The sequence below is a fragment of the Triturus cristatus genome, chromosome 7 (genome assembly GCF_964204655.1).
Source record: "Triturus cristatus chromosome 7, aTriCri1.1, whole genome shotgun sequence".
Classification (NCBI taxonomy): Eukaryota; Metazoa; Chordata; class Amphibia; order Caudata; family Salamandridae; genus Triturus; species Triturus cristatus.
This window is the reverse complement of record NC_140590.1, coordinates 540,218,772-540,246,424: the sequence shown is the minus strand read 5'-3', so window position 1 is coordinate 540,246,424 and position 27,653 is coordinate 540,218,772. Positions and strand designations below refer to the sequence as shown.

Here is a 27,653-nt window from a genome sequence, read left to right as displayed (position 1 = left end):
GAAAAGTGGGACTGTGCCCCACTACAGATAAACGATATAGTGGGGTATGAACTCCTGGGCTTCACCTTACAGGAGCCTAAGGGGAGAGTGCTGACAGGCCTGGTTTGTTACAGGCCTCCGGGCCTGGATTCCCAACATCAGGCATTATTGGACACTATTGTCGCCTTAGCATTGACACATTCCAGATTGCTATTTTTAGGTGACTTTAATCTCTGGGATACTGGGAGCTCGAGGAACCATTTGCAAGCCCTGGGTCAAACCTGTGGGAATTGTGGCCTACACCAGCTCATTCAAGAACCAACTCACCAGGGAGGGCATACGCTCGACTTAGTTTTTGCCAAACAGTCTGAGACAGAGGTGCTTAGTATATCACCGCTAAGCTGGACTGATCACTCCTTGATACAGTTTAGGATAACTATACCCAGAGCCAAGCCGGCAGGAAAAAAACAAACTACTTTCCGGTGGGGGAGAGATTGGGCGAAACTTTCAAAAGCAGGCCCAGCCCCTCTCTTTCCTAGACAGACTTTGTTTAATCCAGATGAGGCAGTAGGGGAAAACTATAATAGATATAGTAACCTCATTAACAATGTTCTTGAGGGATGTATTCCAAGAAAAAAGCTCAAGGTTAGGAGAACGCCTTTGGCCCCCTGGTTCAGTGAGGAGCTGAGAGTGTTACGCTCGGCTCGCCGAAAGGCCGAGAGAAGGTGGCGCAGGTCATACCTAGAAATAGACAAAAAAGCCTCAAAATCAGTACAAGCTCAATATAAGCAGGCTATTAGGGAGGCCAAGTCACAATTTTACGCGAGCTCCATCCTGCAGGCGCCTAATGGCACAAAGGCCCTCTTCAACATTGTAAGGGACCTTAGTAATCCTGGATGTCTGGCTAATAGAGTCCAGCCATCACAAAACCTGTGCAATGAAGTTGCCACTTTCTTCATTGACAAGGTCACCAAAATCGTGGGAGGGTTTGACCAGAGCACTACTGGAACTTCGCTGATCATTGAGGATGTCAGAAAGGATACCTCTCTGGAATACTTCCAACCCCTCACGGAGGATCTTTTCGGCAGCATAGCTCGGGAGATATCGTCCGGCTCGCCCCTTGATCCCCTTCCTCATAAGATCTGGAAGGAGTATGGCCCCGATTTATTTCCGGGATTGCGGCAGATATGCTGTCAATCCCTGAATGAAGGAGTAGTACCAGATTGTTGGAAGCAGGCAATAGTCACCCCCTTGCTGAAAAAGCCATCCCTAGATCCAACAATGCCAGTCAATTTTCGTCCCATATCTCTCCTGCCGTTTCCTATTAAAATTCTGGAAAAAATGGTTAGTAAATCCCTATCAAGCTATTTGGAAGGAAACCATCTTTTGGACAGGGACCAGTTTGGATTTCGGCCGGGGCATGGGACGGAAACCGCTTTAACTACCGTGTTGGATAAACTTCGAATGCAAGCCGACAGTGGGAATTCCTCAGTGTTGGTGCTGTTGGATATGTCAGCCGCATTCGACACGGTCAGTCATGCGGTACTGTTAGCAAGATTGAAAGGATTGGGGGTGAAGGGATGTGCCCTGAAATGGTTACAATCTTATTTGGCAGATCGACAACAGGCGGTCACTATGACGCCATTTGTCTCACCTTGGTTCCCGGTGTGCTATGGAGTACCCCAGGGCTAGGCAATCAGCCCGATTCTTTTTAATGTTTACTTAGGCCCCTTGATCCCTATTATAAAATCCGATGGGATCGATGTGGTCAATTATGCCGACGATATTCAACTGCTGTTTTCCGCTGAAGGAAAGCATGCAGTCTCTATGAGCTCTTTTCAGGCATGTATGGGGCGGGTCTCAGATTGGCTGAAGGCCAACTCCTTACAGCTGAACGCTGGGAAAACAGAGCTATTGTATTGCTATGCAGCAAAAATGTCTAAACATTTAATGGGCGAGTTTAGGCTCAGGCCAGAGGATGACCCCATAGTGGCAGCAAAAACGGTCCGCAATCTGGGGGTCATGATGGATGAGGACCTTCAGATGCAAACCTAGGCCAACAAAACAATCAGCATCTGTTTCTCCCTGATGAGAGCTCTTCGTCAAATTCTTCCTCTACTACGAAGCGAGGCTAGGCCCTTAGTAGTTCAGAGCGTAATTCTGAGTAGACTGGACTACTGTAACTCCTTGTATTTGGGTGCTCCCCAATACATCGTGCAGGGGTTACAAAGAGTCCAGTCTATGGCAGCTAAACTGGCCCTCAAAAGACAGCGTGGCTCCTCTGTGACACTGGCACTGAGGGACCTACACTGGCTGCCTGTTAAAGACAGAGTCAGCTTTAAGTCCCTGTGTATGGTCTATAAAGCACTACATAATATAGGCCCGCTACCCATACGAGAGCGATTCTCCTGGTACGAGCCAAAAAGACTCCTTCGGTCCTCCAGCCAAAGCCTGGTATCCGTTGCTAGAGTAAAATTGGCAAGGATGGGAGGTAGGGCTTTTGGCACGGCAGCAGCATGTCTCTGGAATAAGCTTCCCCAAAACCTGAGACAGGCCGAATCTTTGTTGGACTTTAGGAGAAATCTGAAGACTTGGCTATTTGCCAGGAATAGGTAGCAACGTCCTTGATTAGTGGCTGCTCGTCTACTTGCTATATGTCACCATGGTCTCTAAAGCTCCAGGATACCTGCTGGGTGATAGCCGCGCTATATAAGGAATTTATACAATACAATACAATAAATGGCTAGTTTCCCTCCGTAGTCAGAGGGGAAGATTATTCCATATCTTAGCAGCGTTGTAAGCGAATAGGCGGCCGCCACTTCAGGCCCTCTTAATCCTCGGAACAGCCGCCAGATGTAAATCGTCAGAGCGCAGCCGTCTATTTGCCACATAAGGCTGGACCATGGAGTGGTTGATGGTGGGGCCATTCCCCGTTAGCGTCTTATGGGAAATGCACATGGCTTTAAAGCTGACTCACTCCCAAACAGGGAGCCAGTGGAGCGACTTCAAGGTGGGCTTTGTGGATTGCCGGTTTGAGATCCCCAAAGGCATCCTTGAAGCGCAGTTTTGCACCGTTTGGAGCTTTGTGAGGGTCGAAACGGAAGCTCCGAGTTAAAGGGCATTCCCATAGTCCAGGCGGCAAAGAATAAGTGCCTGTACCATAAGCCTTTTTGCCTGAAAAGGGAGAAGAGGGATCACTTTACGGAGCATCCTTAGGATGCTGAAACAGGAAGCCACAACCTTCCGTGCATAGACCATGAAGCTAAGATCCTGGTCCAGCCAGTAGCCTAGACTCTTCATCTGGGTCTTAGGGACAGGGACGGTGCCCATACGGTCTGGCCAAAGAGCATTTACCCTGAAGAGGGATGGGTTGCCAAGGAGCATCAACTTGATCTTGTCACCATTTAGCTTTAGGTATGATTGATGCATCCATTTGCCTACCTCTTCTAGGCAGGGACAAAGGCCGATAGAGGCCTTGTCAGCGTGGTTTAGTGCTACGACCAGTTGGGTGTCGTCAGCGTAAGTCACTATATGAACCCCAAATGGGAGCACAATCTCTGCAAGTGGAGTCATATAGACATTAAAAAGAGATGGACTCAAGGATGACCCCTGCGGGACTTCATCTTGGAGAGGCAGAGGTTTTGAAGAGACATCACCCTCAAAGACCTGGAAGGATCTCTCATCCAGAAATGATTGCAACCATGTTAGCGCTACCCCAGTCACCCCCAAACCTCTGAGTCAATGGATCAGAATTTGGTGGTTGACCGTGTCAAAGGCAGCGCTGAGGTCCAAGAGGATAATTGCTGTTGACCCTCCAGCATCGAGAATCTTTGTAGATTTTTCTAAAACTGCCAACAACGCCGTTTCAATTCCTTGATGCGGGTGGAAGCCCGTTTGAGAGGGATGAAGGAGATTGTGGGACTCAAGAAATGTCGAACGTTCTGCGTTGACATATTTCTCAGCTAATTCACTAATCCCTGGGAGGAGAGAGATGGGGTGAAAGTTACCCAGTAGATCCGGATCAAGGCTAGGCTTTTTCAGGAGAGGCTTTACCATCGCTCTTTTCCAAAGGGGTGGGACCACTCCCGAGGAGAGAGAGGCATTGATAAGGTCAAGAATGTCCGGGGAGATTATTTCGGACACTTGACACAATATATTGGGTGGAGCTCGGTCTCTATGTTTGAGTGGAATTGTCAGTTGCTGTATGTGGGCTGAGCAGCAGGGATGTTGTTCCCGGTGGAGCTGATTCTCCTGATACTACTTTCAATATTACTACAACCTTCTTATCCTCAAATGCTCCTGTAATAATTGATCTTACGAATAAAATTTCCATTTTCAATACGACTATGTAGTAACGAGGTCCAAGCAGGCAAGATGTGGTTCAAGATGTTTATTGTAGTAAGTTACAAGATATGTAGGTCAGCCCCATCAGGAGCAGCCAGCATGCTGCTCAGCCCAAATGCAACTGTGACTTTTCAAAGGCTCCCAACATCCTGAAGCGCATCATCACTGCAACATTCCATGCTGCACACAGCACAAACACACTTGCTGAGCAGGTGGTGAAAATGGCATAACATTAACATGGAAAGGATACTACAGACTACTTCTCAGCGTACCTCCTTTCTTGCATTCCACAATCTGTTTCTCCTCTTGCACTGTATCAGTTAAAATGTTTTTCTTATGTAAAAGTTTGAATGTGTTCAATTGAAGGACATTTTCTTTGGCCGAGCTAAGGTGCTTTTTATGTTTCGAATGTGCTTTTATGTGTAGAGTATAATGCAGGCTTACGCATCAGATCAATTATTAAATTGTGATACAATATGTATCTCGAACACTTTCATGCAAGTACAATAAATTTGGAATTTCGTAATCTAAAATGAGAAATGAGAAAGAACTAGGGAATCAGATGCGCTAAATCAGATTGCCAAGCTACTCACCATTCCTGAGAAAACCCTCAGCGTTGAACTCATAATGCAGCCGTTTTTCCAACTCCCGGAGATACTCTTCTGGATGGTAACAGTATCTCCAAGGGCCTAACTAACCAAGCCAGTTAATGGGCCACTTGTAATTTGGCACACAACATTGCCTCTTGCATGCTTCCAGCTCTGTGGTGACCATCCCTACGAGGCTGAAGTCAGTTCAGGATCTGTGCAGCATTCATCTGCTGGAGTGGGTGCGGAATGTGGGAAAAGCAGTCTCAGACCCAGAGTCTGCCATCCTGGTTGACCTCCTTCCACAGCAGCGGGCATCTGTCGGGCATGCACAACCGAGAGGTGGTGGGAGAAGGGAGGGTAGCCCAACCTACACCGTACACAAGACAACAAAATAGAGGTGTAGAAATCCATCTGTGGCCACTAACCACAGCATCTTCGGGAGTCACCCCCTCTTGCAGTCAGGTGCACCATGCCTTCAGCCACACTTGGCTGTACACACCCAGGCAGCTTATGGAGCTAATAGGAACAGGTGAAATGACGATACAGGATGTAGATAGGTACAACCCCAAACGGGTTCATATTGTTTATGCCCTAGACAGGTACAACCCCAAACTTTTTTATATTGTTTATGCCCCGGCTGCTAGCTTTTCTGTACTACTAGTCCTATGGCCAATGCTTTCCTGTTGGGCTCCACTCAGGGACTCATTTTGGGACTGTTCGATATTATTACAATGTTTATTACTAAGCCTCAGTCGAGGGGAACCATGCACAAGAAAAAACAAATACCATGCAGCAACTTTTCTATGGTCTCTGGGGTCAAAACAAAATAGCTCAATGTGGTGAAATTCAGCTGCTAAGCTTCTAGAGTTCAAAAAAAGAATAAAGGTACCCTTCCCCTCGAGCCCAATATCCAAGCAACCAGGCTCCTCCAGCCAGTGGTGCTGGTACAATTTTTGGAGTGGGGCTGCTGCCAACAATGTTACATCACTGACCATAGTGATTGTGAAAAATCCAAGTCATTGAACAAGTGTAGCATAATGGTGGTAAGGTATCCACGACAGGGGGGTTGACCCTAAGGGCTGGCGCACGTATATACTGCTCCTGAACTGCCCGGTGGAATCTCTCTCCATCTCGCCCTGCTCTTGGTCTGACCACCACCTGATTTCATTCTCCCTTCCTATTTTCTCCCCAGCTAAGCCCCCCCGCCCTAAAAACACCTGGGTCCGATCATGGGGCCGAGTCAATCCGGAAAATCTCTCCTCCCTTCTTACCTCCTCCCTCCCTTCCCTGCAGAGCCTTTCCAGTATCTCCCAGGTTAAGGCCATAGACCAGTGGCTCTCCTTCGGCCGCGATTCCGTCGCCCCGCTCAAGCGCATCTCCTCCAAGCGTGAGAAGGACGCCAATCGGTGGTTCAATGAAGAGCTTAAGTCCACCAAACTAAAAGTACGCCGCGCGGAACGGGCATGGAGGAGAAACTATTGCCCCACTCTAAAACTGGAGTATACCACCATCCTTACCCAGTATAAAAAAGACATCCTGGAGGCTAAAACATCATATTTTTCCTCCAAAATTCTAGCCGCGGAAAACCAGTCTAAGGAGATATTTACGATCGTCCACAACCTGGCGTTCTCGGACAGAACCACTCTTAAGCCTGCACCGTCCAAAGAGCTCTGCCACTCCCTTAATAACTACTTTACTCATAAAATCGCTACCATTAAGGCCAACATCCCCCCCCCTTCTTCCTCCTTTGTCGACCCCCAATGTCCCCCTCCCAAGGGTGAACTCATCTCCCTTCCCCCCATCACTAGAGAATCTCTGATCTCCCTAGTTCCCTTGGTCAAATCTGGCTCTCCGCTCGACCCCTGTCCTGCCCACATTCTCCGCCATATCTTTGTTACCTGCCCAGACCCTCCCCTACATCTCCTTAACAGCTCTCTCGCTCAAGGTGTAGTTCCCAAACCCTTGAAGTCCGCGGTTATCGTGCCCATTCTGAAAAAACCTGGGGCAGACCCTTCTGTCCCTGCCAATTTCCGCCCCATCTCCCTCTTGCCATTTTTGGCTAAGGTGCTCGAGCGCCATGTCACCTGCGCTCTGAGCTCCTTTGTGGAGATGCATGGAGCTCTTGCTCCCCGTCAGGCTGGCTTCCGCCCCGCACACTCCACGGAGTCCGTTGTCATCTCGGTCCTGGACAACCTCAGGGAGGGTATGGATACCAATCAGCGCCAGGCCCTAGTGCTCCTCGATCTCTCAGCCGCCTTTGATACGGTGGATCATACCATCTTGCTTTCCCGTGTCAAGGCGGTGGGGATCGGGGGGACCGCTCTGGTCTGGCTCTCCTCCTTCCTGAGGGACCGCACCCAGGCTGTCCGCCTGGGTGACTTCACAGCGGACGTCCAGAAAGTTCAGTGCGGGGTTCCCCAAGGCTCTTCCCTTTCCCCCCTTTCATTCAATCTGTATGTCGCTCCTCTTATCTTTTCTCTCCAACAGATGGAGGTCGCCGTATTCAATTATGCGGATGACCTCCAGCTTGTTTTCAATCTATCCTCTTCCCCCTCTTCTGTTCTATTCTAAATTTTCAATCTGTCATGCTCCATATCAGGGACTGGATGAGCCACAATCATCTCAAACTTAATCCCGACAAGACCGAGCTGGTATTGACGGGTGGCTCATCCAGCCCCTGGTCTCCTCTTTTCTGGCCCCCCTCCCTTGGCCCCTCTCCTGTACCCTCTTCTTCTGTCAAAACATTAGGCATAAAAATCAATTCTCAACTCACCCTCCACTCCCAGGTTAGCTCTGTGGTATCTTCTTCTTTCCTTTCACTGCGCACTATACGCAGGGTGTCCCGTTTCTTCACTTTCCCCGCTCTTAAGCTCATCATCCTGGCCATGGTGGTGTCCCGCCTGGACTACGGCAACGCCCTATATGCCGGCATCCCCGCATATAGCCTGCGACGCCTTCAGCAGATACAAAACCAGGCGGCCCGCCTGGCCTTCAAACTCCCTAAATTTCACCACTCGACCCCTCTTCTGAAATCCCTACATTGGCTCCCGGTGCGAGCTAGGGTTCAATTCAAGCTCGTCTCCATCACCTTCTTGGCCCGGCTTGGCCTGACACCAGCATTCATCTCTTCCGAGATCATTCCTTACGTTCCCACCAGGGAACTACGCTCGTCCTCCCAGTCACTCCTCTCCATCCCACGCTACCGGAGAAAAAAGTGGGGAGGTTCAAAATTTGCCACCCTTGCCCCGACCCTCTGGAACACCCTCCCCCTTGAACTGCGCTTGATCACTTCGTACCCGCAATTCCGCAAACACCTCAAGACCTTCCTGTTCATGAAGTCCTTCGAATAACACGTCAGCAGCTCCCCCAGTCTTCTAGCCCAGGACCTTGTTAACTTTAGCGCCAAGAAACCGCTGGTAGGCGTGCGCTCTACAAGTAATTTTAAACTCAAACTCTAAACTCAAACTCCTTAATAACCTACATTGCAAATACGGCTGTTATGACCTAAATGTTCTTATCCTTTATTTACTTGTTTGCACCTTAGGACCAAGTACTCCTGTCATAATAGGCTTACTGTCATACAATGACCGGGCTTGTGGTAGGTGTGAAAAAGTGGTAGTGACCACCACTGTCCTCCCACAAACCCTGAATGTAGGAAATCTGATTCCATATAGATCACAGTGCGGGCCCTAGCCGTGAGAGATGGCACAGCCTTGGGATATTCGGTAATATGGGCAGCCATAACAAGTATGCACCTGTTGTATGAGGTATGGAAGTTCAGTCTAATTGACTGGCAATACCAACCTTTATCTTTTCAAATGGATCTCCAAACACGGACAGTAGTACAAGATGTGTGCCCTCTGAATATCCAAACTACAATATCAATGGAACACATTATCGAAGACACACTATTGCAAATACAATTTCGAGAGGTAAGTATCTCTACATTTTCTATACCTAACCCCACATATATGTACCTACTCAGCACACATATCTTCAAGGTGTGTAGATGTGGAATTAGGATAGTAAATATATACTTCCCTATATGTACTAATCTTTTTATATTTGGTCCGTCAATATTTTGCCCTCGATATTCTTGCACAACAATATTGTTGGCGATGATATTCAGTAGTACAACCACTACAGGGAGACCCTTGTCTGCCACCCTGGCCACACAATGAACAAGCACATCCAGTAGGTCCAGAACTACTTCTCTGTATCTGCTATTCCTGGTGTGCTAGAAGAACATTGGGTAGAGCCATTCCCTTGTTTTCTTGACCTCTCGGTGCACCCCAAAAAGAAGTTCAGATATACCGGGAAACAACAGTCCCTTGCTTGAACAAGGTCCAAGGTCGGTCGCAGAGCTTGCTGTACAGCAACCCATCTTCCCATGGTACCTTAAAGCTTTCAATAGCTTCATTTCTCATATTCTGTCAGATTGAACTAACCTGAATTCCAGTTCCCACAGGAGAGATGTACTTTTCTACAGCTCTCCATACTCACAGCCAACCATGCACAATAGTGATTTTTTTTTTACAGCTGGGGGAAGGGTAATGGAATGAGGGAAAGAAACACTGGATGGCATCACTCTTCGGTTGCTCAAGTCTGCTGATTCACAGTAGATATCTCAAGATAAACTCCTGATAAACAAATGCTCCGGACCCATGCCACCTACCCTGGAACCAGAGCCTGGAGGAAACTTTCTCCTTGCAACTACTTGGGGATGCCCGGTTGTGTACGTTCACACGTATGGACATGTATGGTTCGGAAAATCTGTAAGTGACCGGCCACTCAGAAGTAAAAGGAAAGAAGGAACAAACTCAACGTGGACGGCCATCAGGGAGTGTGAAGGAGCACCTCATCGGGTACGCCGCTGTTTAAATGTTGCTGGAAGAGAATTGCCAGCACCAGGGTTTTGGTGTGGACCGAATGTTTAGTGAATGAACGAGAGCTTACCAGTAGCATACGGGCAGCTTGTGCGAATCAATGATGGAGGGTACCAGAGAAGTAAATGGCTACGTGGATCTATGGAATGGTTTAATCGTTATCGGAAGGGAACAGCACGCAGATGGGCATTAGTGAGACATCTGACAGTACAGTTCCACTGGTTAAGAAGAGGTATGTGCACCATCTTCAAGAGGAGCACATGTTGAATGTAAGTTAAACCCTGCCATGAACCTGTGGCCTTTACTCCTCCAAATGCAACAGTAGTTTCAATTATTGGGATCCAGGTAGGTGACTGCCTGTGGGTGAGAGAGGTCAGCAGGGGAACATATAGGAGCGCAGGTGTATTAACATAGAACCAATGGAATCCGCCACTCAGTGATGGATGTATACGGTGGATGGACAACATTCTCTGCCAGAGCTTCCTGGGGCAAGCCATTGTGCTCTGGATCCCAAGGGCACGATAAGCATTCACCCTCAAGCTGGGCGACTACACTCTGGTTGGCGGTTCCCTGGGCTGCAACTGTGTCCTGCTACAACCATGGGGCGCTCACAGTCCACCGTGCAGGAATTTAACCAAAGCATGGCACCGTCAGCCACGGCATGGTGTGAACAATAGCACTCTCCCACAAACTCACTGGCACTCAGGGTTGGATTGGGATCAAAAATTGGCGCAGGCACCCTAAAATATACGTCTTTTTTTAAAACACTGCTTCAGTGTAAAGGAGGGGTATTCTATAAAAGATGCATGTTTTATTAACTTCACTAAGAAAAAACAATGAAAATGTTGCCAGGACTCTTTGTGCATGGATTAGTTCACAATGGTGAACCACACATGAATATAAGGGAGGCCACTTCTGCTCAGGCCCCTTACCCCTACTCAGTCTGCAAACATTAATGGGCCAGCCCAGCGAGAGACTTGGAATGACACCTCCACCCGTTGGTAAAAGGGAGGTATTAGAGGCCTATCTGCCTCCAGAAAGGCTGCTCAGGTCCCCTCTGGGCCGGTGGTGGCACAGACACAGCCCATATCGGCCACCATGCTGTCCAAAAAAGTGGCCCACAGCTTCAACTCGGATACCAGCCAATTGCTCGAGTGCCCACCTTACCAATCCGACTCTGCAGGCACTGCTCTGACCCTCAGTGAAGGGGTGGTACTCACAGCTTTAAGTAGGCCGGTTCTCACCAGTGCTGAGCACCAGCAGTTTTTTAAAGGAGGCCTCGAAACGGGTCTCTATTGGCCTCTGTTTTGTACCCTTGCACAGGCAGCCCATTGTTTTCCGGACTGCAGTGACAGCAGGAACATCGATGTGAGCGTGCTCACATTGCTCACTTGTGGAGAAGTTAAGGCATGACGTCATGCCAGGTGAGCGTTGTAGTGGAAGGGAAATCCTTTAAAGAGAGTCATTCTCTCTCTGGATTTCCCTTCTCTTTTTTGAAACTCAGGAGCAGCAACATTGTCGTGGTGTCACCAGGGCTTTAAGTGGAAGCTTTTTCAATATTATATACAAGCCATGGTTGCTGCTTATTTATCTTATGCAACTAACAACCATTGACAAAGTCAATAGTCCTGACTTGTTGTAGGTATGGTGTTACTTGTTGTATCATATATCTGGATGCAATCACAAAAACAGCAAAATACAAGTCGGGCGTCACACTATGCTAAGGACAGGTTTTTATCTTACATGCTTCAAGCCACGCCCTTAATTATATTAAGCTCCCAGCAGAGATATCTGAGGCCCAGTGAAGTATGTGGAATGTGGATGGGCAGGTGCTCATAAAAACCATGGCTCAAACACACACAAAATCAGTAGATGCCTTTCTGTCGGTGTAATTGTTGCTAATAATTAAACACTCAGATAGCACGTACCTGTCAGGCAAATATGCCCTGGCAACGCCTAGCACTCCCTCTCCCGCCACTCCACCGCCCCCACGGGGCCAGCCCACATCCCAAGAGAGGGAGGGCGATTGGCTCAGAAACACAGCCCTGGGTGCAGGACGGCCTAGTTAATGCACCTGTTCACTGCACATGGATGCCACCTGCAGTGCTGAGTGGTCTCGTCGGTAGACTCTGAGCAGAGCTCCCCGCCATGCGGCAGTGCATACTGCACGGCTCGAAGTATTTCTTCAGAGGGGGACGCCTCTGCAGCCTATCATTGACTCCATCGCAGCCTCATTCCACCACCACCCTACACTTCCTTTCTCGTTATGTTACTCTTGAAGGTTTTTTCCCACCTCTTTCTCCCTTCCTCGCTGTCCTCCGATGTTTCTCTACTTGTATCCATCTTCTGTCTTTGTCTCGCATGCTGGTCCAACGTCCGACTATTAAACATAAATCCTGGCCCCAGTGGCCCCCACCAATGAGTGCAGGGCTAAGTTTAATGTGTGTCTTTGCTCATTGAAAAAGCCCTGCCTGACGGGGGACTGGGGACCCAGCCCTACTGGAGGAAGTGGACAGACTAACCATAGAAGGCGGGGTCCCAGCTCGGAGGGGTGTACAAGGCTCAGGAAACCAGTCCACAAGGTGCGAGAGAGTTGCTAAGGGATGCATCGCCCGGACAGGACTTCCAAATTAACGTCCAGTGTTTTAAAATGTCAGTAAAAAGACATTTCGGGGGGTCTCTGGCCAATGAATAGAACAAGGCTCGACTCCTCGCCGACCCTTTAGAGAGCTCGGGGGCCGTGGCAGCTGCTGATGCATGGACTGCTGAATGTGTCAGGCGTGAGTCTGGGTCCTAAGCCCTCTTCTCCCTCCCTCAAATGGTTAAACATGCTTTATGTAAAGTGATCCACTGCCCATGTAACTAGGTCTCTGCTATATGAATATTGAAATTAAAATATATATAAAATGTGGAGGCAACCCCAAGGCCAGCGGGTCAAGTAAAATCCAGCTAATATAAGGCCCATCCACAGCATGATCACCAGGCCCGTGCAGTCAGATCACACCTGTCCTCAGGCTCACCTAGTTAGCTCACGCCCACTACAGACCCCCAGGTGGCCCTTGCCACCATGTCCACCTGATCAGGTCAAGTCAGGCCTCACCTCTTATCAAATACCAGTCTCATCTAGTCGGGTAAGGAGCAGTCTTAACTGCCAGCACCCATCTGATCAGGCAGTTTTGCAGTTTATACCATAAATGTTCATCGTTTTATCTTTGGAACTGATTCCCTGGACCATCTTGCCAGGTTACAGCTGGTATCCACCAAAAAAGTACATGCATGCAGATCTGGCTTTGACCAGCATGGATGATGTCCTGGGCTTTGTGAGGTCTGCATTTTATCAGGCTCCAAACTTAAGTGGTATTGGAAGGTAAATGGCTAAGTACCTGATTGCTTCATCCCAAAGTGTACTACAAACACACTTGACATACACCATAACCTTGTAGGGTAAAACCAAGAGTCATTAAGTATATGTCACTCAACAAGACCTGGTCGCTGCATGAACATCAATTCACAAAGTGGAACAGGTAGCGTAAATGACATCACATACCCTTTGACTTTAATGACATCAGAGGTAGTGATGTCCTGACCTTTAACCCTGAACCTTCCCAGAAAGTGATGCAACATGACCTAAACCACGACGACATGACAATAGTTGACATCGCTAAAGTTCCATAACAACTGCATGAGTAATTTAACAAGACAACACAGACCAATCTCAATTTTTGATACCACCTATTTTTTTAATTATTGTGCTGACATTATGTCCAGCAACTGTTTAAGCTAAATTCCAGTAAAACCGAGGTGCATCTGCTGGGCAACAATACTTCTTTTTGGTCTCCAACCTGGTGGCCATAAAGAACTAGGAACTCTACCTACTCCGGTTTCTAAAGCAAAACATCTAGGCATCATCTTTGATGACAAACTAACATTTGATAAGCAAATTAATGCTGTGACTTCATCTTTTTTTGTCCCCAAGACCCTGAGGAAGATCTTTTCATTCATTTCGCAAGAGTCACAGAAGTTGGTGATCAGCGCTCTTGTGCTCTTGAAACTTGACTATTGCAATGCATTATATGTCAACTTGCAGCTGAGACTTACAAATAGAGTACAAGTCCTGCAGAAAACTGTGGCACGCATACTACTTAGGATCCTCAAACATCACTCAGGTTCACAAGCCTTGGCTCAGCTCCATTGGCTACCCATCCGAAAGCGCATTGACTTCAAAGCACTTTGTATTGCTTGTAAAGCCTTGAATGGATCAGGTCCAAATTACTTGAAACAGAAGTTCATCTAGTACCGGCTGTCCAGAACCCTGCAGTCCTCCAAGGTCTATAATGTGATGACTCCCAAGGTCAAGAGAGTCCACTGGGGAGGGAGAAGTTTCATTTATTGAACTGCGAAAAAGTGAAACTCTCTTCCTCTCCATTTGAAAAGTGTACAGGCCTTCTCTCTTTTAGGAAGGCCTTGAAGACATGGCTTTTCAATCAATAGCCCCCTCATTCTTTTCTATTAGGATTTCTTTCGCTATCTCTTAATTCTTGGCTTCTTCTTCTTCCGCTGCAGGCAGCGCCTAGACGCCTTCGAGCAGTAGTTCGTTATACAAAAGTAATTTTCATTTCATATGCCAGTGGCCTATTCCTTATTCCTCTTTACCTTACATGAAAAATTATGTTTGTTTGAAGAGAAAGGTACAGGGTCACAAATCATAAAACAATGCTGGGAACCTAAATTATTTCTACCACAAACTGTTATGATTTTAACATTGCCCCTAGTGCAATGATAAATCACAGGGAGAGGCCAAAAAAGAAATTAAAAAAACAATAGTACTTAAGTCCACCGAAATTAATTGATATCAACCATTGGGCCTATTCATATAGATAAATTCAGCTGTAACCATAAATGTACAAGTAAATTAATCTCACGCTTGGTAGCAATTCAGATATAAGCACTTTTAGAGGTGTGAGATATCCACCATGAGCACGGATTCTCAAATCCTACGTGAGGGGGAATTGAGGGAATTCCTTGGTGTTCCAATTGGTTTGCTTTGGAAGTTTGTGAACACCCATGCGCCAACTCCTATGATTTCTCTTTTCAGCCTGGATAGAGTCAGTCATATTTTTAGTCCTGCCACACGCCGGCATAAATCTCTTTCCAGGGTGATAATGGAAATGGATCATTGCCAAGTTTGATGGTTGTGTAGGGAAAGAGGTTTACTCTCCAGAAAAAATATTATTTTCCTTGTGAATAAAGAAAATAATTAAAAAATGTGCATTTGTATGGGAATCTATGCCTCTCTTGAGTTCTCTGCCGTGGAGTCCTGTGTATAGTGGGAATGTGTTCCATGATTTCACGAGGAATCTGCGAGGAACCCTGTGCCAGGCGCAGCTATCACTGCGGATTTCAATTGGAATTTCTGAATTTCAAAAAGTAGTAAAAACGCCCTTGGTCGTAGAGTTAAAAATCAGAGTGCAACTTTACTACTTTTATGTGCCTGGCTGCTCTAAATTGAATGAAAACTATATTATTGCCCTAATTTCTGATCATTTGTAACACAGAGCGGAATATTGTGCAACAACATATAGTTTTTCATGTAGCCAAAATAAAACAGGGAAACACTGTTTCAAAATATGTTTGTATTAGTATCTTATTTCATCATATGAGTGTGGCCAGCCCTGCTGAATTTATCTGTGACAGATCAGAAAGTTTACTGTCTCGCAACCAGCAACTGATGTAGAAAGCAAACTGCTCTTAAGGATTGCAAGGGCAAGCCAGGGGTCGCAACTGCAACCCCTGATGACCCCTAAATGACATCCATGGATCACTGTTGGAGCTCAATGTGTAATATCACCTGCCAGTACTCCAGTTGGTCAGTCTCCAAGGATCGTTTTTAAATGAAAGTTTTAAACCACGCATCACTACCTACAAAAAAGACAAGTCATGTTATCAGTAAATGAATCCTTGAGAATTGGGGTCACGTTTTCCTCACTTTAAGACCAGTAGACCACGTGTGGCTCCTACTGGACTCACACATGTATTTGTAAAGCACACATTCACCGCTTGGTCTAGTTGAAACCATTGGCACCAAGTTGTCTGGGCATGTGGGAACCAGGGCCTTTGCCCCACCAAGTGCCTCTATGAAGTGATGAAAAGTCAGGTGAGTAAATTTCACATTGTCTAGTTCCTCTTGATTTGTCCGCTCGAAAAGTCCCCCTATACTGTGAGCCAGGGAAGAGGAAAAGTTGATTAGCCTCCCATATCATATTTTGGACCTTGTTCCCTGCTTTCCGAGTGCAAGAAGTGGAAGCTTAGGTGTCCAGCTTTGTTTGTTTGGCCCTACACACAATTAATGAACAGTGGCTGATCCATAGTTCTGAAGGCTAGCACAAAGAGCATACCAGGCCCTCTGGCCTCAAGAGGGCAGCTCACAGGACCTGGAGCTGGGTCCCACTTATAAAGTGTTCAACCTGGCTCCTGAGGTTGTGACATCACTAGTCACCTGTAATACAAACATACTATTGTATTATAGATGGGTAACAGTGAAAAATAGGATGTTTTTCACTGAGGGATTCTGAGTGACATTAAATAGACAACTACAGTGAAGCACCCGAGTTGTCTATAACGTCACTCACAACTGCAAGGTCAAAAACATCCCTGTCATTCACATTTTACCTAACTTTAATTTTATGTTTTGAATCCGTCCCCCAAACCATCTGAACCTGCTTTCAACATCCACACTGGGGCAGAGGAGTAATGGGTGAGCCATACATAACATCCCTCCTCTCCCAAAGATAAACAACAGCAAGTGGCTTTCTGCTACCTGCCCCCACGACCCCTCTGCATATAGCCCCCGAGACCAACTTGAAAAATAAATACCTAGCCTCCTGCCACCCACCTGCAGGGTATAACCTTCCTCACCGCCCAAATCCAAATTGGAGACAAAAACGCCTGGCCCCTGCCACTCACCCCGACCAGAGAGCCAGTGCCTCACTGACAGCTGCACGGTGGGAGCCATTGTTCAGAGACGCTTGTTTTCCCCTGTCGGTTCAGGTCTGCAGAGACCCACGCTGGCAGTGAGTGTTGTGGTTGGGGCAGACCCAGCGCCGCTCCTGCTCCCCTGGTTCTATGGAGATCTGGGAGAAGGTGTAGAAGGTGGTGAGATTGCCAGTCACTATTTCACCATCTTGTTCGGATCTCAGGAGACCCAAGAAAGGCAATAAAACACAGGGGATGTGAGCGTTACGCCTGTTGACGTCACAACAGTGATAAATAAATTGTGTTTCCCGCCAGTGGTACATCATAGCAATGAATAGCTGGATTTTGTTCCTGTTGTTCACACTAATGTCGGCCAATGGATGCCTTATAAAACATATAGAATTATAGATGGGTAGAAGTGAATAATGGGAATTTTTCACTGAGGGGTTATGAGTCACATCAAACAGACAATGGGAACGAAGCTTGAGTTGTCTTTAATAAAAACGTCCCCGTTATTCACTTTTCTCCCATGTATAGTTTTATGTTATGTATGGCCCCCTAAAGCATCTGCCCCTGCTTTCAACTGCTGTGCAGGAGTAGTGGAGTAAGGTGGGGCCATACATACCATACCTTCTCCTCCCTGCCCCAAATGTAAAAAAGAACTCTCCTCAAGTTGTCAAACCCACCACCCTCTGTGCCATCCCACACCCTCCCCTCCCTAAGATGGGCCCTCTGCCCGCTATCAGAACAGAAAGCCAGCGCTGCCATGGCAGGCTCTCAAAGAGGCCTGTCAAAGCAACGTAACACGCCATTATGATGCAGCACAGTGGACAACAACTTGTGTTACTCACTGTTGCTACACCATAGAAGTGAATTACCAAAATTAAAGAATAGGATGTTCACGCAGGTGCCTTTCAGTAGGAGCCACAGATAACATGTAGAATTATAGATGGGTAACTGTGAATTACGGTGATGTTTTTCACAGAGGGGTTCTGACATCAGATAGACAAGAGAGTTGAGCAAAGCTGGAGTTGTCCAGGATGTCACACAGAACCCAGAGGGGAAAAACATCCCTGCTTTCCACTTTTTAACCCATCTATACTTTTATGTTATGTATGCCCCCCATAGCTTCTATATCTGTTTATTATAATAGAGTTGTAATATCACAACACCCACTACCAGAACAAGCCTACACTGTGAAAAGCACCTGCCTGAGTAGCGGAATGCACAATTGCCACTTAAGCAAGTGGATTTGACAGTTTAAATTAGCATAAACCTGCTGTGTCTAACCCTCGCTTCTCTTCACCCCATTGCTCTCTTAAGCGCTGTGACCGATTTCATGATAAGAGCACCGCTGTGGTCACCAGGCACAACACCACAGCGCGCACCACATGGGCCACAGGCAACTCAACTTTCTTCCAACCAAGCACTCTGTAGCACGCCTCCTAATAAGATGCTTTGGGTTTCCTCAGTGGTATGAAGTACTACAGAAATCCAAATACAACCTGCCACAATGTGATACAAATACATCTCACCAAGAAGAGTTAACCGCAAAAAGCAAGACACCCAGAAAATACACCACTTACAAGGAAGCCATGGCGAACTACCACAACCAAGTCAGAACCACCAAAAGGACTTTCATCCACAAAGAAATCCTTGCCAATTCCAGCAATTCCAGCAATTCCAAGGAACTCTTCAGAGTCATCCAGGAATTCACCAACCCGCGCAGCGAAGCCACAGACATCACCCTGTCCCAAAACCTCTGCGATAAGCTTGGAGCCTACTTCCACCTCAAGATCAAAACCCTCTACAACAACTTCCTCGGCCATCCACCGGACGCCTCAGACAACCCGCCCCCCAGACACACCAGCCAGACCACCATCTCCACCTGGACGCTGATCATGGCCGAAGACACTGCCTCAACCATGAAAGGCATCTACTCTGGGGCGCCCACCGACCCATGCCCTCCACACATCTACCACAAAGCCGCCACCGACATCGCACCCGAACTACAACGCACCATCAACTCCACCTTCAAAACAGGCACCTTCCCCGATGACTGGAAACGAGCAGAGGCAGGGCCCCTACTCAAGAAACCCTCAGCCGACCCCACAGACCTCAAGAACTACTGGCCCATGTCGCTCCTCCCCTTTGAGGCCAAAGTGGGGGAGAAAACAGTCAACAGGGAACTGACAAGATTCATCAAAGACAACGCCATCCTTGACCTGTCCCAATCTGGATTCTGAAGCAACCACAGTACCGAGACCGCCCTACTCGCCTCCACAGACGACATCCGCACCCTCCTGGACCAAGGCCACTCCGCAGCCCTGATCCTACTCAACTTATCAGCAGCCTACGACACCGTCTCCCACCGCACACTCATCGTCAGACTACACAACAGCGGCAACAAAGAACCGCCTAAGACTGGATCCGATCATTCCTCACCAGAAGAAGCTGAATGATTAGACTGCCACCCTTCCTCTCCGATCCCACGGACACCACCTGTGGAGTCCCACAGGGGTCATCACTCAGCCCAACCCTCTTCAACATCTACATGGCCCCACTCGCTGCCATCGTCCGACAACACGGCCTCAACATCGTATCCTACGCTGACGACACCCAGCTCAACCTCTCCCTCACCAAAGACCCCACCACCGCCAGACTCAACTTACAGAAAGGAATGCAGGACCTCGCAGTCTGGATGACCAACAGCTAACTAAAGCTCAATGCCAAAAAGACAGAAGTCCTCGTCACCACCCCTTCAGCATGGGACAACACATGGTGGGCCACTGCCCTCCGCAGCCCCCCGACCCCCTCGGACCACACCAGAAACCTCAGCATCGTACTCGATTCATCCCTCACCATGAACCGACAGGTCAATGCCCTCGCCTCCAGGTCTGTTAACACCCTCCGCATCCTACGAAAGACTTCCAAATGGATCCCCCTCCCCCCGAGTCAAGGAAGACAGTCACACATGCACTCATCGCCAGCAGACTGGACTATGGAAGCGCACTCTACACCGGCATAAACAAGATAAACAAGTCCCTACTCCGCAAACTCCAGACAATACAAAACACTGCCACCAGTCTCGTCCTTGGCATCCCTCGGCACAAGCACATCAGCCAACGCCAACGAAAGCTCCACTGGCTCCCCTTTGGAGAAAAGAGTCACTTTCAAAATCCTCACCCACGCCTACAATTGTCTACACGACACCGGACCCAAATACCTCAACGACAGAATCACCTTCCACTGACCCAAAAGAAACCTCCAATCAACCAACCTTGCACTGGTCGAAACCCCTCGCATCCACAGAGCTAGAGCAGGTAGAAGATCCTTCTCTTACATCACGGCCAAAACCTGGAACGAGCTCCTGGCAGACAGAATACGCACCCCCTCCCTGAACACCTCCAGGAAGACCCTCAAGACCTGACTCTTCAGCTAAATGGATCTGCTGACCTCCCCCCCCCCCCAGCGCCTTGAGACCCTCACTGGTGCTTTGGTTTTTATCATATATTTATGGATTGGCGGGTTCTTAGAGATCATCGAACCTGGGAATGCTCGAGTGCATTTTGAAATTTGCTTCTGGCTCTGATCTTTCTTCTGAATGTAAAGACGCTAATTCGTTTCCCAAATAAGTTTTGGGACTTAATATAGAAAGAAAATGGCAGTGGTTACAAGAAAAGTCAGCACCTCCGTCACAGTTTTATCCCAGTGTTTTAACAGTATACACTTACTAGGTGTGCTCTATGTAAAACACTGAGCCATTTATCAGAGTCCGTCCTATATACAGAAAAGAAAACTCTTTCCCATAAACAATATAAGCATACAAGAATTACAGCGCACAATCACTTTTATATCTTTTGTCGGACTTAGTAGTCAATATGGTTTTAATAGACCCAAGTTCAGATACAATGTACGTAAAAATTCGTAAAAAATAAGTCTCAATAGAAATTTGACAAAACTTTTCAAAGTCCTTATGAGTCTTGATGTAGTTGACTCGAAGTATCAGTTGGAAGAGCGGACAGCCGACACGTGTTTCATTGTTTGATACGACTTTTTCAAGGCTCGTGAGTAACTCTATAACAATAGCTGGAAATATTATTTAGAGAGACCCTGTGAAGTTGTCTCGGGATCCTTAGTGCACTCAGATCGTTCAAATGTCACCAACGGTCCTTCTAGGTGAAGTGCATCCAAAAGAAAAAAAAATCAGACTAAGTGGTGGTTCAAAAATCCGTATTCTGTTACACTTGGAGTTTAAATTCAATAATAACCGAGTTGTCATAAGTTCGACACTAGTAAACGAAGTTTCTAAACGCCGAGACGTCCGGTGCAGTTTGGAGCATCTTCTGGTATCAATCAATCAATCAATCAATCAAGAAATTTGTATAGCGTGCTACTCACCCGGAGGGTCTCAAGGCGCTTGGGGGGGGGGGGGTCCGCTACTGCTCGAACAGCCAGGTCTTGGGTAAGTCGGAGGTGGATGGGGAGGGAATTCCAGGTCTTGGCTGCCAGGTAGGAGAAGGATCTTCCTCCCATGGTGGCTCTTCGAATGCGCGGAACGGCGGCGAGGGCGCGGCTGGTCGATCGTAGTTGGCGGGTGGGTGTGTAGAAGGTCAGGCGGTTGTTGAGGTATCTGGGGCCTAGGTTGTGGAGGGCTTTGTGTGCGTGGGTGAGGAGGCGGAATGTGATTCTTTTGCTGACGGGGAGCCAGTGCAGGTCTTTCAGGTGTCCGGAGATGTGGCTGTGACGGGGGAGGTCCAGGATGAGTCGTGCGGAGGCGTTCTGGATGCGTTGGAGTCTTTTCTGCAGTTTGGCTGTGGTTCCGGTGTAGAGGGTGTTTCTGTAATCCAGTCGGCTGGTGACGAGTGCCTGGGTGACCGTCTTCCTGGTTTCGGTGGGGATCCATCGGAAGATCTTTCGGAGCATGCGTAGGATGTTGAACCACGATGACGAGACGGCGTTGACTTGTCTGGTCATCGAAAGGGAGGAGTCCAGGACGAAACCCAGGTTGCGTGCGTGGTCCGTTGGTTTGGGTGTGCTGCCTAGGGCCGGGGGCCACCAGGAGCCGTCCCAGGCAGATGGTGATGATCCAAGGATGAGGACTTCCATCTTGTCTGAGTTCAGTTTCAAGCGGCTGTTCTTCATCCACTCGGCTACTTCTTTCATCCCTTCGTGTAGGTTGGTTCTGGCGGTGGCGGGGTCGTTGGTGACGGAGAGGATCAGCTGGGTGTCGTCGGCGTAGGAGATGATGTTGAGGCTGTGTTGGCGTGCGATGGCTGCGAGGGGGCTCATGTATATGTTGAAGAGGGTGGGGCTGAGTGATGATCCTTGTGGTACGCCGCAGATAACTTTGGTGGCCTCGGATCTGAACGGGGAGAGGCGGACTCTCTGGGTTCTTCCGGCGAGGAACGAGATGATCCACTCCAGTGCCTTCTTTTGGATTCCGACGTTGCTGAGGCGTTGTACTAGGGTGCGGTGGCAGACAGTATCGAACGCTGCGGAGAGGTCCAGGAGGATGAGGGCCGCTGTTTCCCCGTTGGCGAGCAGGGTTTGGATGTCGTCAGTTGGTATGGTATGGAGTAGATGTATGTTAAATCGTGTTCGAATTATGATAAATTCAAGGAATGTAGTTGTGCTTCACAAAGTCAAATCATTCAGTGAAGAATGAAAAACCTGAAGACCCCACATACCCACACACATAAGCTACTAGGGGGATAAACAAAGTCAGCTGTCCCAAACTGAGTCTGGAAGACCTCTAGTGGAGTAAAGCAGTAGAATAAATAATGGCTTTGAAAAGTTTAAATGTTTGATTCCCTTTGGCCTCATGGGCAAAGAAAATACTTTTAAAAAAACCTTAACTACTGCTCTCTATGAATCTCGGCCCTACTCAAAACAACCATAAGCAAACTAGAAAAACAGACATAAATCTTACAAGCCAGAGGAACAACATCATGGAATGCACCCTCTACTCATCTACACTTGAAGGAAACCCGCTGAAACTTTGAAAGAAACGGGAATCCTCAAGTTATAGAGAGGCTTTGCGCAACAAGCTATGCCCTTCAAGAACCCCAGCGGACACCTAATGAGAGCTCATATGGTACATGATTGTTGCCTCATTGTATGTCCTCTCCCTGTAATACCACAAGATATTTTAACCCAAGCTTAGTGCTATGCCAAAAAATATGTAAGATAAGTTTAATGTAGTCTGTATTTAGTATCTATGTGCACATAACTTTTACAAGGGGTCAACCAGGAGGAGGACACGTTGGTCAATAGAAAGAGGAAGTCTGACACTGTTTGTGCTAGTGGAGATCAGTGGTACCAACAAGCAGAGAGAGGAGTTTACTCCCCCTATGAGCATTTACCATGATTAATGCTCTACTTTTCCGAGGAAGAAATGTAAATATCATCCAAAAAGAACTTGTTTTCTGCCCCTTTATTCCTGTTAGCCACTCTTAATTTAAAATTTTTAGAGATGGCAGGAATGTATTTTAGAGTTCACAGTACTCCCCTGTGGAACAGCTTATCAGTCAGTTATACTGTACTCCTAATATTGTCAATTCCATGAAAGCCTTTAGATATGACTTTTTGATTCTGAGTAACATCCCCTTGTGTGATGTCTTACGTGGTCGGCGCTGTTGAGTGTACTTTTTAGGTCTCACCTGAGCCAGTGCATGCGCTGGACTGCGAGACATTTAGTATACGGGTTTTCAAAGTGTTACCCGACCTCGCTGGCCTAACGCTTGCGTGCACGCGCGTAGCCGCCATCTGCCTCCCTTCCAGCGCGATCACTGCTGCGCGCGCACCACTCGCGTGCTTACCACCGTGGGCGTCCTCGCGATCACTTTCGCTTTGATCGCGTTCAATTTCGCTTTCACGGCCGCGCGGCCGTTACTTTTACGGCCACGCGGCCAATGCTTGTGTTTTTTGTTTCTCCGCTTATTTCCATTGTCGGCTGACTAATGGAAACATGCTCATTAAGCCACCTTTTCTTACAGATCACCTGAAAGTCGAGACTCATAATGGGCTGCTTCAGTACAAAGTGTACTTTCAGGCCAATTTGCGAAAGAGACTGGCACTGCCCCTCCCTTTTTAGGACTGATGCCCTGCCCACGTCTCTCCTGTGCATATAAGGCCGGACTACGCCCCTGGGTGCCCAGTGCCAAGACCTCAGCGCACGCCGGCCGAACTGCAGCAAAAAGGGTGAGTTCATTGCATGCTCTCTACAGACTGTAGCGCATTAATGTATTTAATGAAATGTAAGGCGCCTGGTTTACCTCACAGCCTCACGGCCTGACGCCTGAGACCGGATTGCTGTGAAACGACGCAAGCCATCACCACGCAACGGGCTTGGGATTGCTGAAAACTGCACAGCTATTTTTCCCCTCTAGTAATAGATAAAAATATTTTTTTTTTCGTTGTGTTAGTTCTCCCTAAAGTATGTGTCCTGTTTTCTCGCATCAGGTAATCAACCTTGCGTCTCCGGGTCGGCCCTAATGGCGTGACACGCAACCCTACACAAATTTATTGCCTTATTTTCTTCACTCCTTTCTTGGGATACTCTGGTATGTTCTTCTATTACGTGCATTTGTATAGCGCCTTCCTGTTATTTGTATGGTGCTGATGAGCTTTTGGCTGAGCGCTTGGTCATTCATTCACTGACTGGGAAGCAGAGGTGGCCGAGCCAGCAAATTAACGGGTTAATCCAAGGGTCTGGTGAAGCTCTTAGAGCCTGTGCACCAGTCCAGTCCTTAAAATGTTTACCTTGCTAAATCATACATCGAACATCGCGTCAAATATGATAAAGTCACTTCAAAATTCCAAAAAGTGCATTTCTTTGACATGTTGATGCTTTGAAATTATTATGTGGCATCATAGCTCTGCACTGAGCAGTATTTATTAAAAGTGTTCGTTTTTAAATATGAAGGTTGAAACATTTCTGTCCCCTCCTCCACCCTGGTTAAAGTACCGCTAGTGAACTAAGAGGCAAGAAAATTGTCATGTGTACCCTCTACCTGGCCCAGCTCCTTATATATAGAGCAAAATTATATTCTATTAAATCAAGCACAATAGGTATTTCTACAGCTGGTATTCTAAGCTCATGTTTTTTAGAGTTGCCTAAGATCACACAATTTGATTAAGTGAGGAATATGCAATCAATCAATCCATCCTTTCTCGTTTAACTTTATAAATCAGCCACTAGATCGGTATCTATTTGTCTCTCCCCATTATCTCAAATGGTAATGCTTTGTTTTTATCACTGTGCATGAGGGTGCAGCGAGAGAGGCAGACAGAAGCCACATTAAACCTCGGCTTGGTCTTGACTCAAGTTTCTAACAGGAGCTTAAACTGAGTCAGAGCCAGGCAGCTCGCCCACCTCTACCTGGACTGGGAAGTGTTGGGTGAACAAAGAGCCTTTTCTTCCATTTAATTTCTCTACAGTTAAAAATTAGGAGTCACTCTATTGTGGACCGAGACAAGACGGGAAGTCGTTTGGACTAATAAAGGCACTTACAGAAGTGTCCAATTACCGTAATTACAGACAAGGTGTTTTGACTTGTGCATGGTACTGTTCATTTCACAGTGCCCCTAATTGCTGGGAATCCTTTCGGCAGCTCCTGTGGGCGTTCTACATACATACACATATGTTATGTTATGAAATGTGCGTTAAATTATTGGCATTTGCATAGTGCTCTGTCTGCCAGGGGAGGGCATTGAAGCGCTTTCGGTAATCCCGGACTGACATAATGAGGTGTAGGTGAATTGTCTTGGTGTATCAGACACGGAAGCTGTACCAACCTGCTGATGAATCTTCTAGGATGGTGGGCGTGCCCAGTTAATGGCGGAAATATATGGGCATAAAACAATTAGAGGGACTGAGTGCTGCTGGGAGGTATAACAGACAGATATAAGATGCTACAGCATTTGTGTTGCATCAGATGCTCCCCAATGACCCGGTGCAGCAAGGCCAGTGGCACCAGAGCTAGGGCCAGAGTGGAGAACCAAACGCAGCCCTAGCAACAAGCATTGGCATAGCCAACAGGTCTCGCTTTTGGGACCGTATAAGAATTTAGTTATGCAGCACAATATCCTTGGTGCAACAACATCAACTGTTGCATGGCTAAACACTTATAAGGTCCCAAAGGCGAGACCTATTTGCTATGCCAATGCTTGTTTAATCTAGTCATCTTGTTCTAGCACTAATAGACCTCTTTGCGCTGCGTGTCACTCATTCGTGATTTTTTTCTGGATTCCAATATACAGACAAGTTCCTACATTTTCTATTTCTCTTTTACACATATACAGAGTGATTCAACATAGAGGGCGCTTTAGTTTTAATCTGAGCCCGAGATGTCTGAGCAGCAGCAGCACACGGGATCTCATGGTGCGTCGGTCTCAGACTCAGTGATTGACCAGTGTGTGGATGCTACAGCGTGAGACCGAGACCACAGACCAGCAGAACTACTGAGAGCCTGTACACTGTACTGCAGGCCCATCGTACAGCAGCGGTCACGTGACCACGTGTTCACATTCCTGCTTTAAATTGCAGGCATTTTGCAGGTGTGAGCCAAGACTCGGGAGATGACAGCGCAGCGTTTGAAGGATCCCTGAGAAGTAGTTCCTGACAGTCAGCGCTGCAAATACACACAGCAGGTATGTGCTGGAAGATGACAGGGTTTATGTTCTCAGTGTGTTCTCATTGTGTGCAGTGCTGCGCCGCTACTGTGTAAAGCTGCTTACTAGCAGAAGAGAGCGACGGGGATCCCTCTCACACAGCATGGGTGCCGTGCTCATGTGGCTTTGAAGTAAGCCGGGCGCACCCGAGGCTGCCCAGAGTGCCACCCTCACACAGATTCTTTATGTCCACAACAGATTAACACAGCGTGACGCGTATCGGTGACGCTGACAGAGAACCCTCTCTCCTCATAAGCGGAGCTGCAAGTGAAGAGCATGCGCACTGGAAAGGTGTCCGTGGGCTAAGGAGCGACCCATCAGTTCAAGAGGGCACGGCGCAGAAATTAAGGTATACACTCACCTGCCACCGGGCGTGACTGGGCGCAGCACACAGCAGGGAGTGGGGAGGTCGAGCAGCTCCGACAGGCTGGGCTGTGCTACCTGGCAGCCAACAAACAGGAAACGCAAACACTGGACGAGTTGGACGCACCGGAGCGCATGCACGCCGCCTCCCTCTTGGCGGATTCATGAACTTCAGCCCCAGGAGCTACCACACCCTTCTGTTTTTAGCCCGACCCTACTCGGCTCTGAGGGTCTACAATCATACATTGCTGCATATATTACTTTAGGGTGGTGACTGTTGCTGTAGCACTTATAGTGCTTAATTTGTTAAAGAACAAGTACCGTGGTCCGAAGTACCCACCACCAAACGCCCGCAACTGGTGCTATTGAATGTCTGAGTGGAATACCAAGGCTACGTAGTCTTGATTCCACCTCACGCCTCTTTCATATACCACCAGGGCAGGCTTTGCGCATGGGCGAGCTGGGCACATGGAGACAATAGGAGCTGCGGGAATTAAGGTTACTTCAACAGCAGCCCCCTGTCATCTTGCTCCAGCCTTCTCTGTCCCTGCATGCTCGTTTCTGTCTGATTTGCAAGTTTAAAGTGGTGTCAATCCTTCATTATCATACTGTGGGAGATGTTTATAGCACCCATTAGCAGTCGTGGCCAGCGCAGGTAAGAGCAGTGTGAGGGGTGGGGGGTTATGGGGAGTCTACAGACGACGGAATAGGGAGAATAAAATTTAAAAAAATTAAAGAAAACCACTTACCTTGCGTTTGCCGCATCGCCGATTTGGCTTAGGACGTGAGCGATTTCCAGTGGCTGAGATTAATTCAAGCATTCCATCCATCACTTTGTTTTTGA

At 47.7% G+C, this 27,653-nt stretch overlaps 1 protein-coding gene across 1 annotated transcript in view; it reads right to left on the bottom strand.

The window, feature by feature from the left end:
• The window catches only part of EVPL (envoplakin), a 255,635-nt gene extending 228,718 nt beyond the window's left edge, over nt 1–26,917 (bottom strand). Inside the window, exon 1 of the mRNA XM_085616949.1 lies at nt 26,808–26,917. The gene's annotated coding sequence lies outside the window, so the exon portion shown is untranslated. The remainder of the gene's footprint in view (nt 1–26,807) is intronic.
• Between the last annotated feature and the right edge of the window lie 736 nt (nt 26,918–27,653).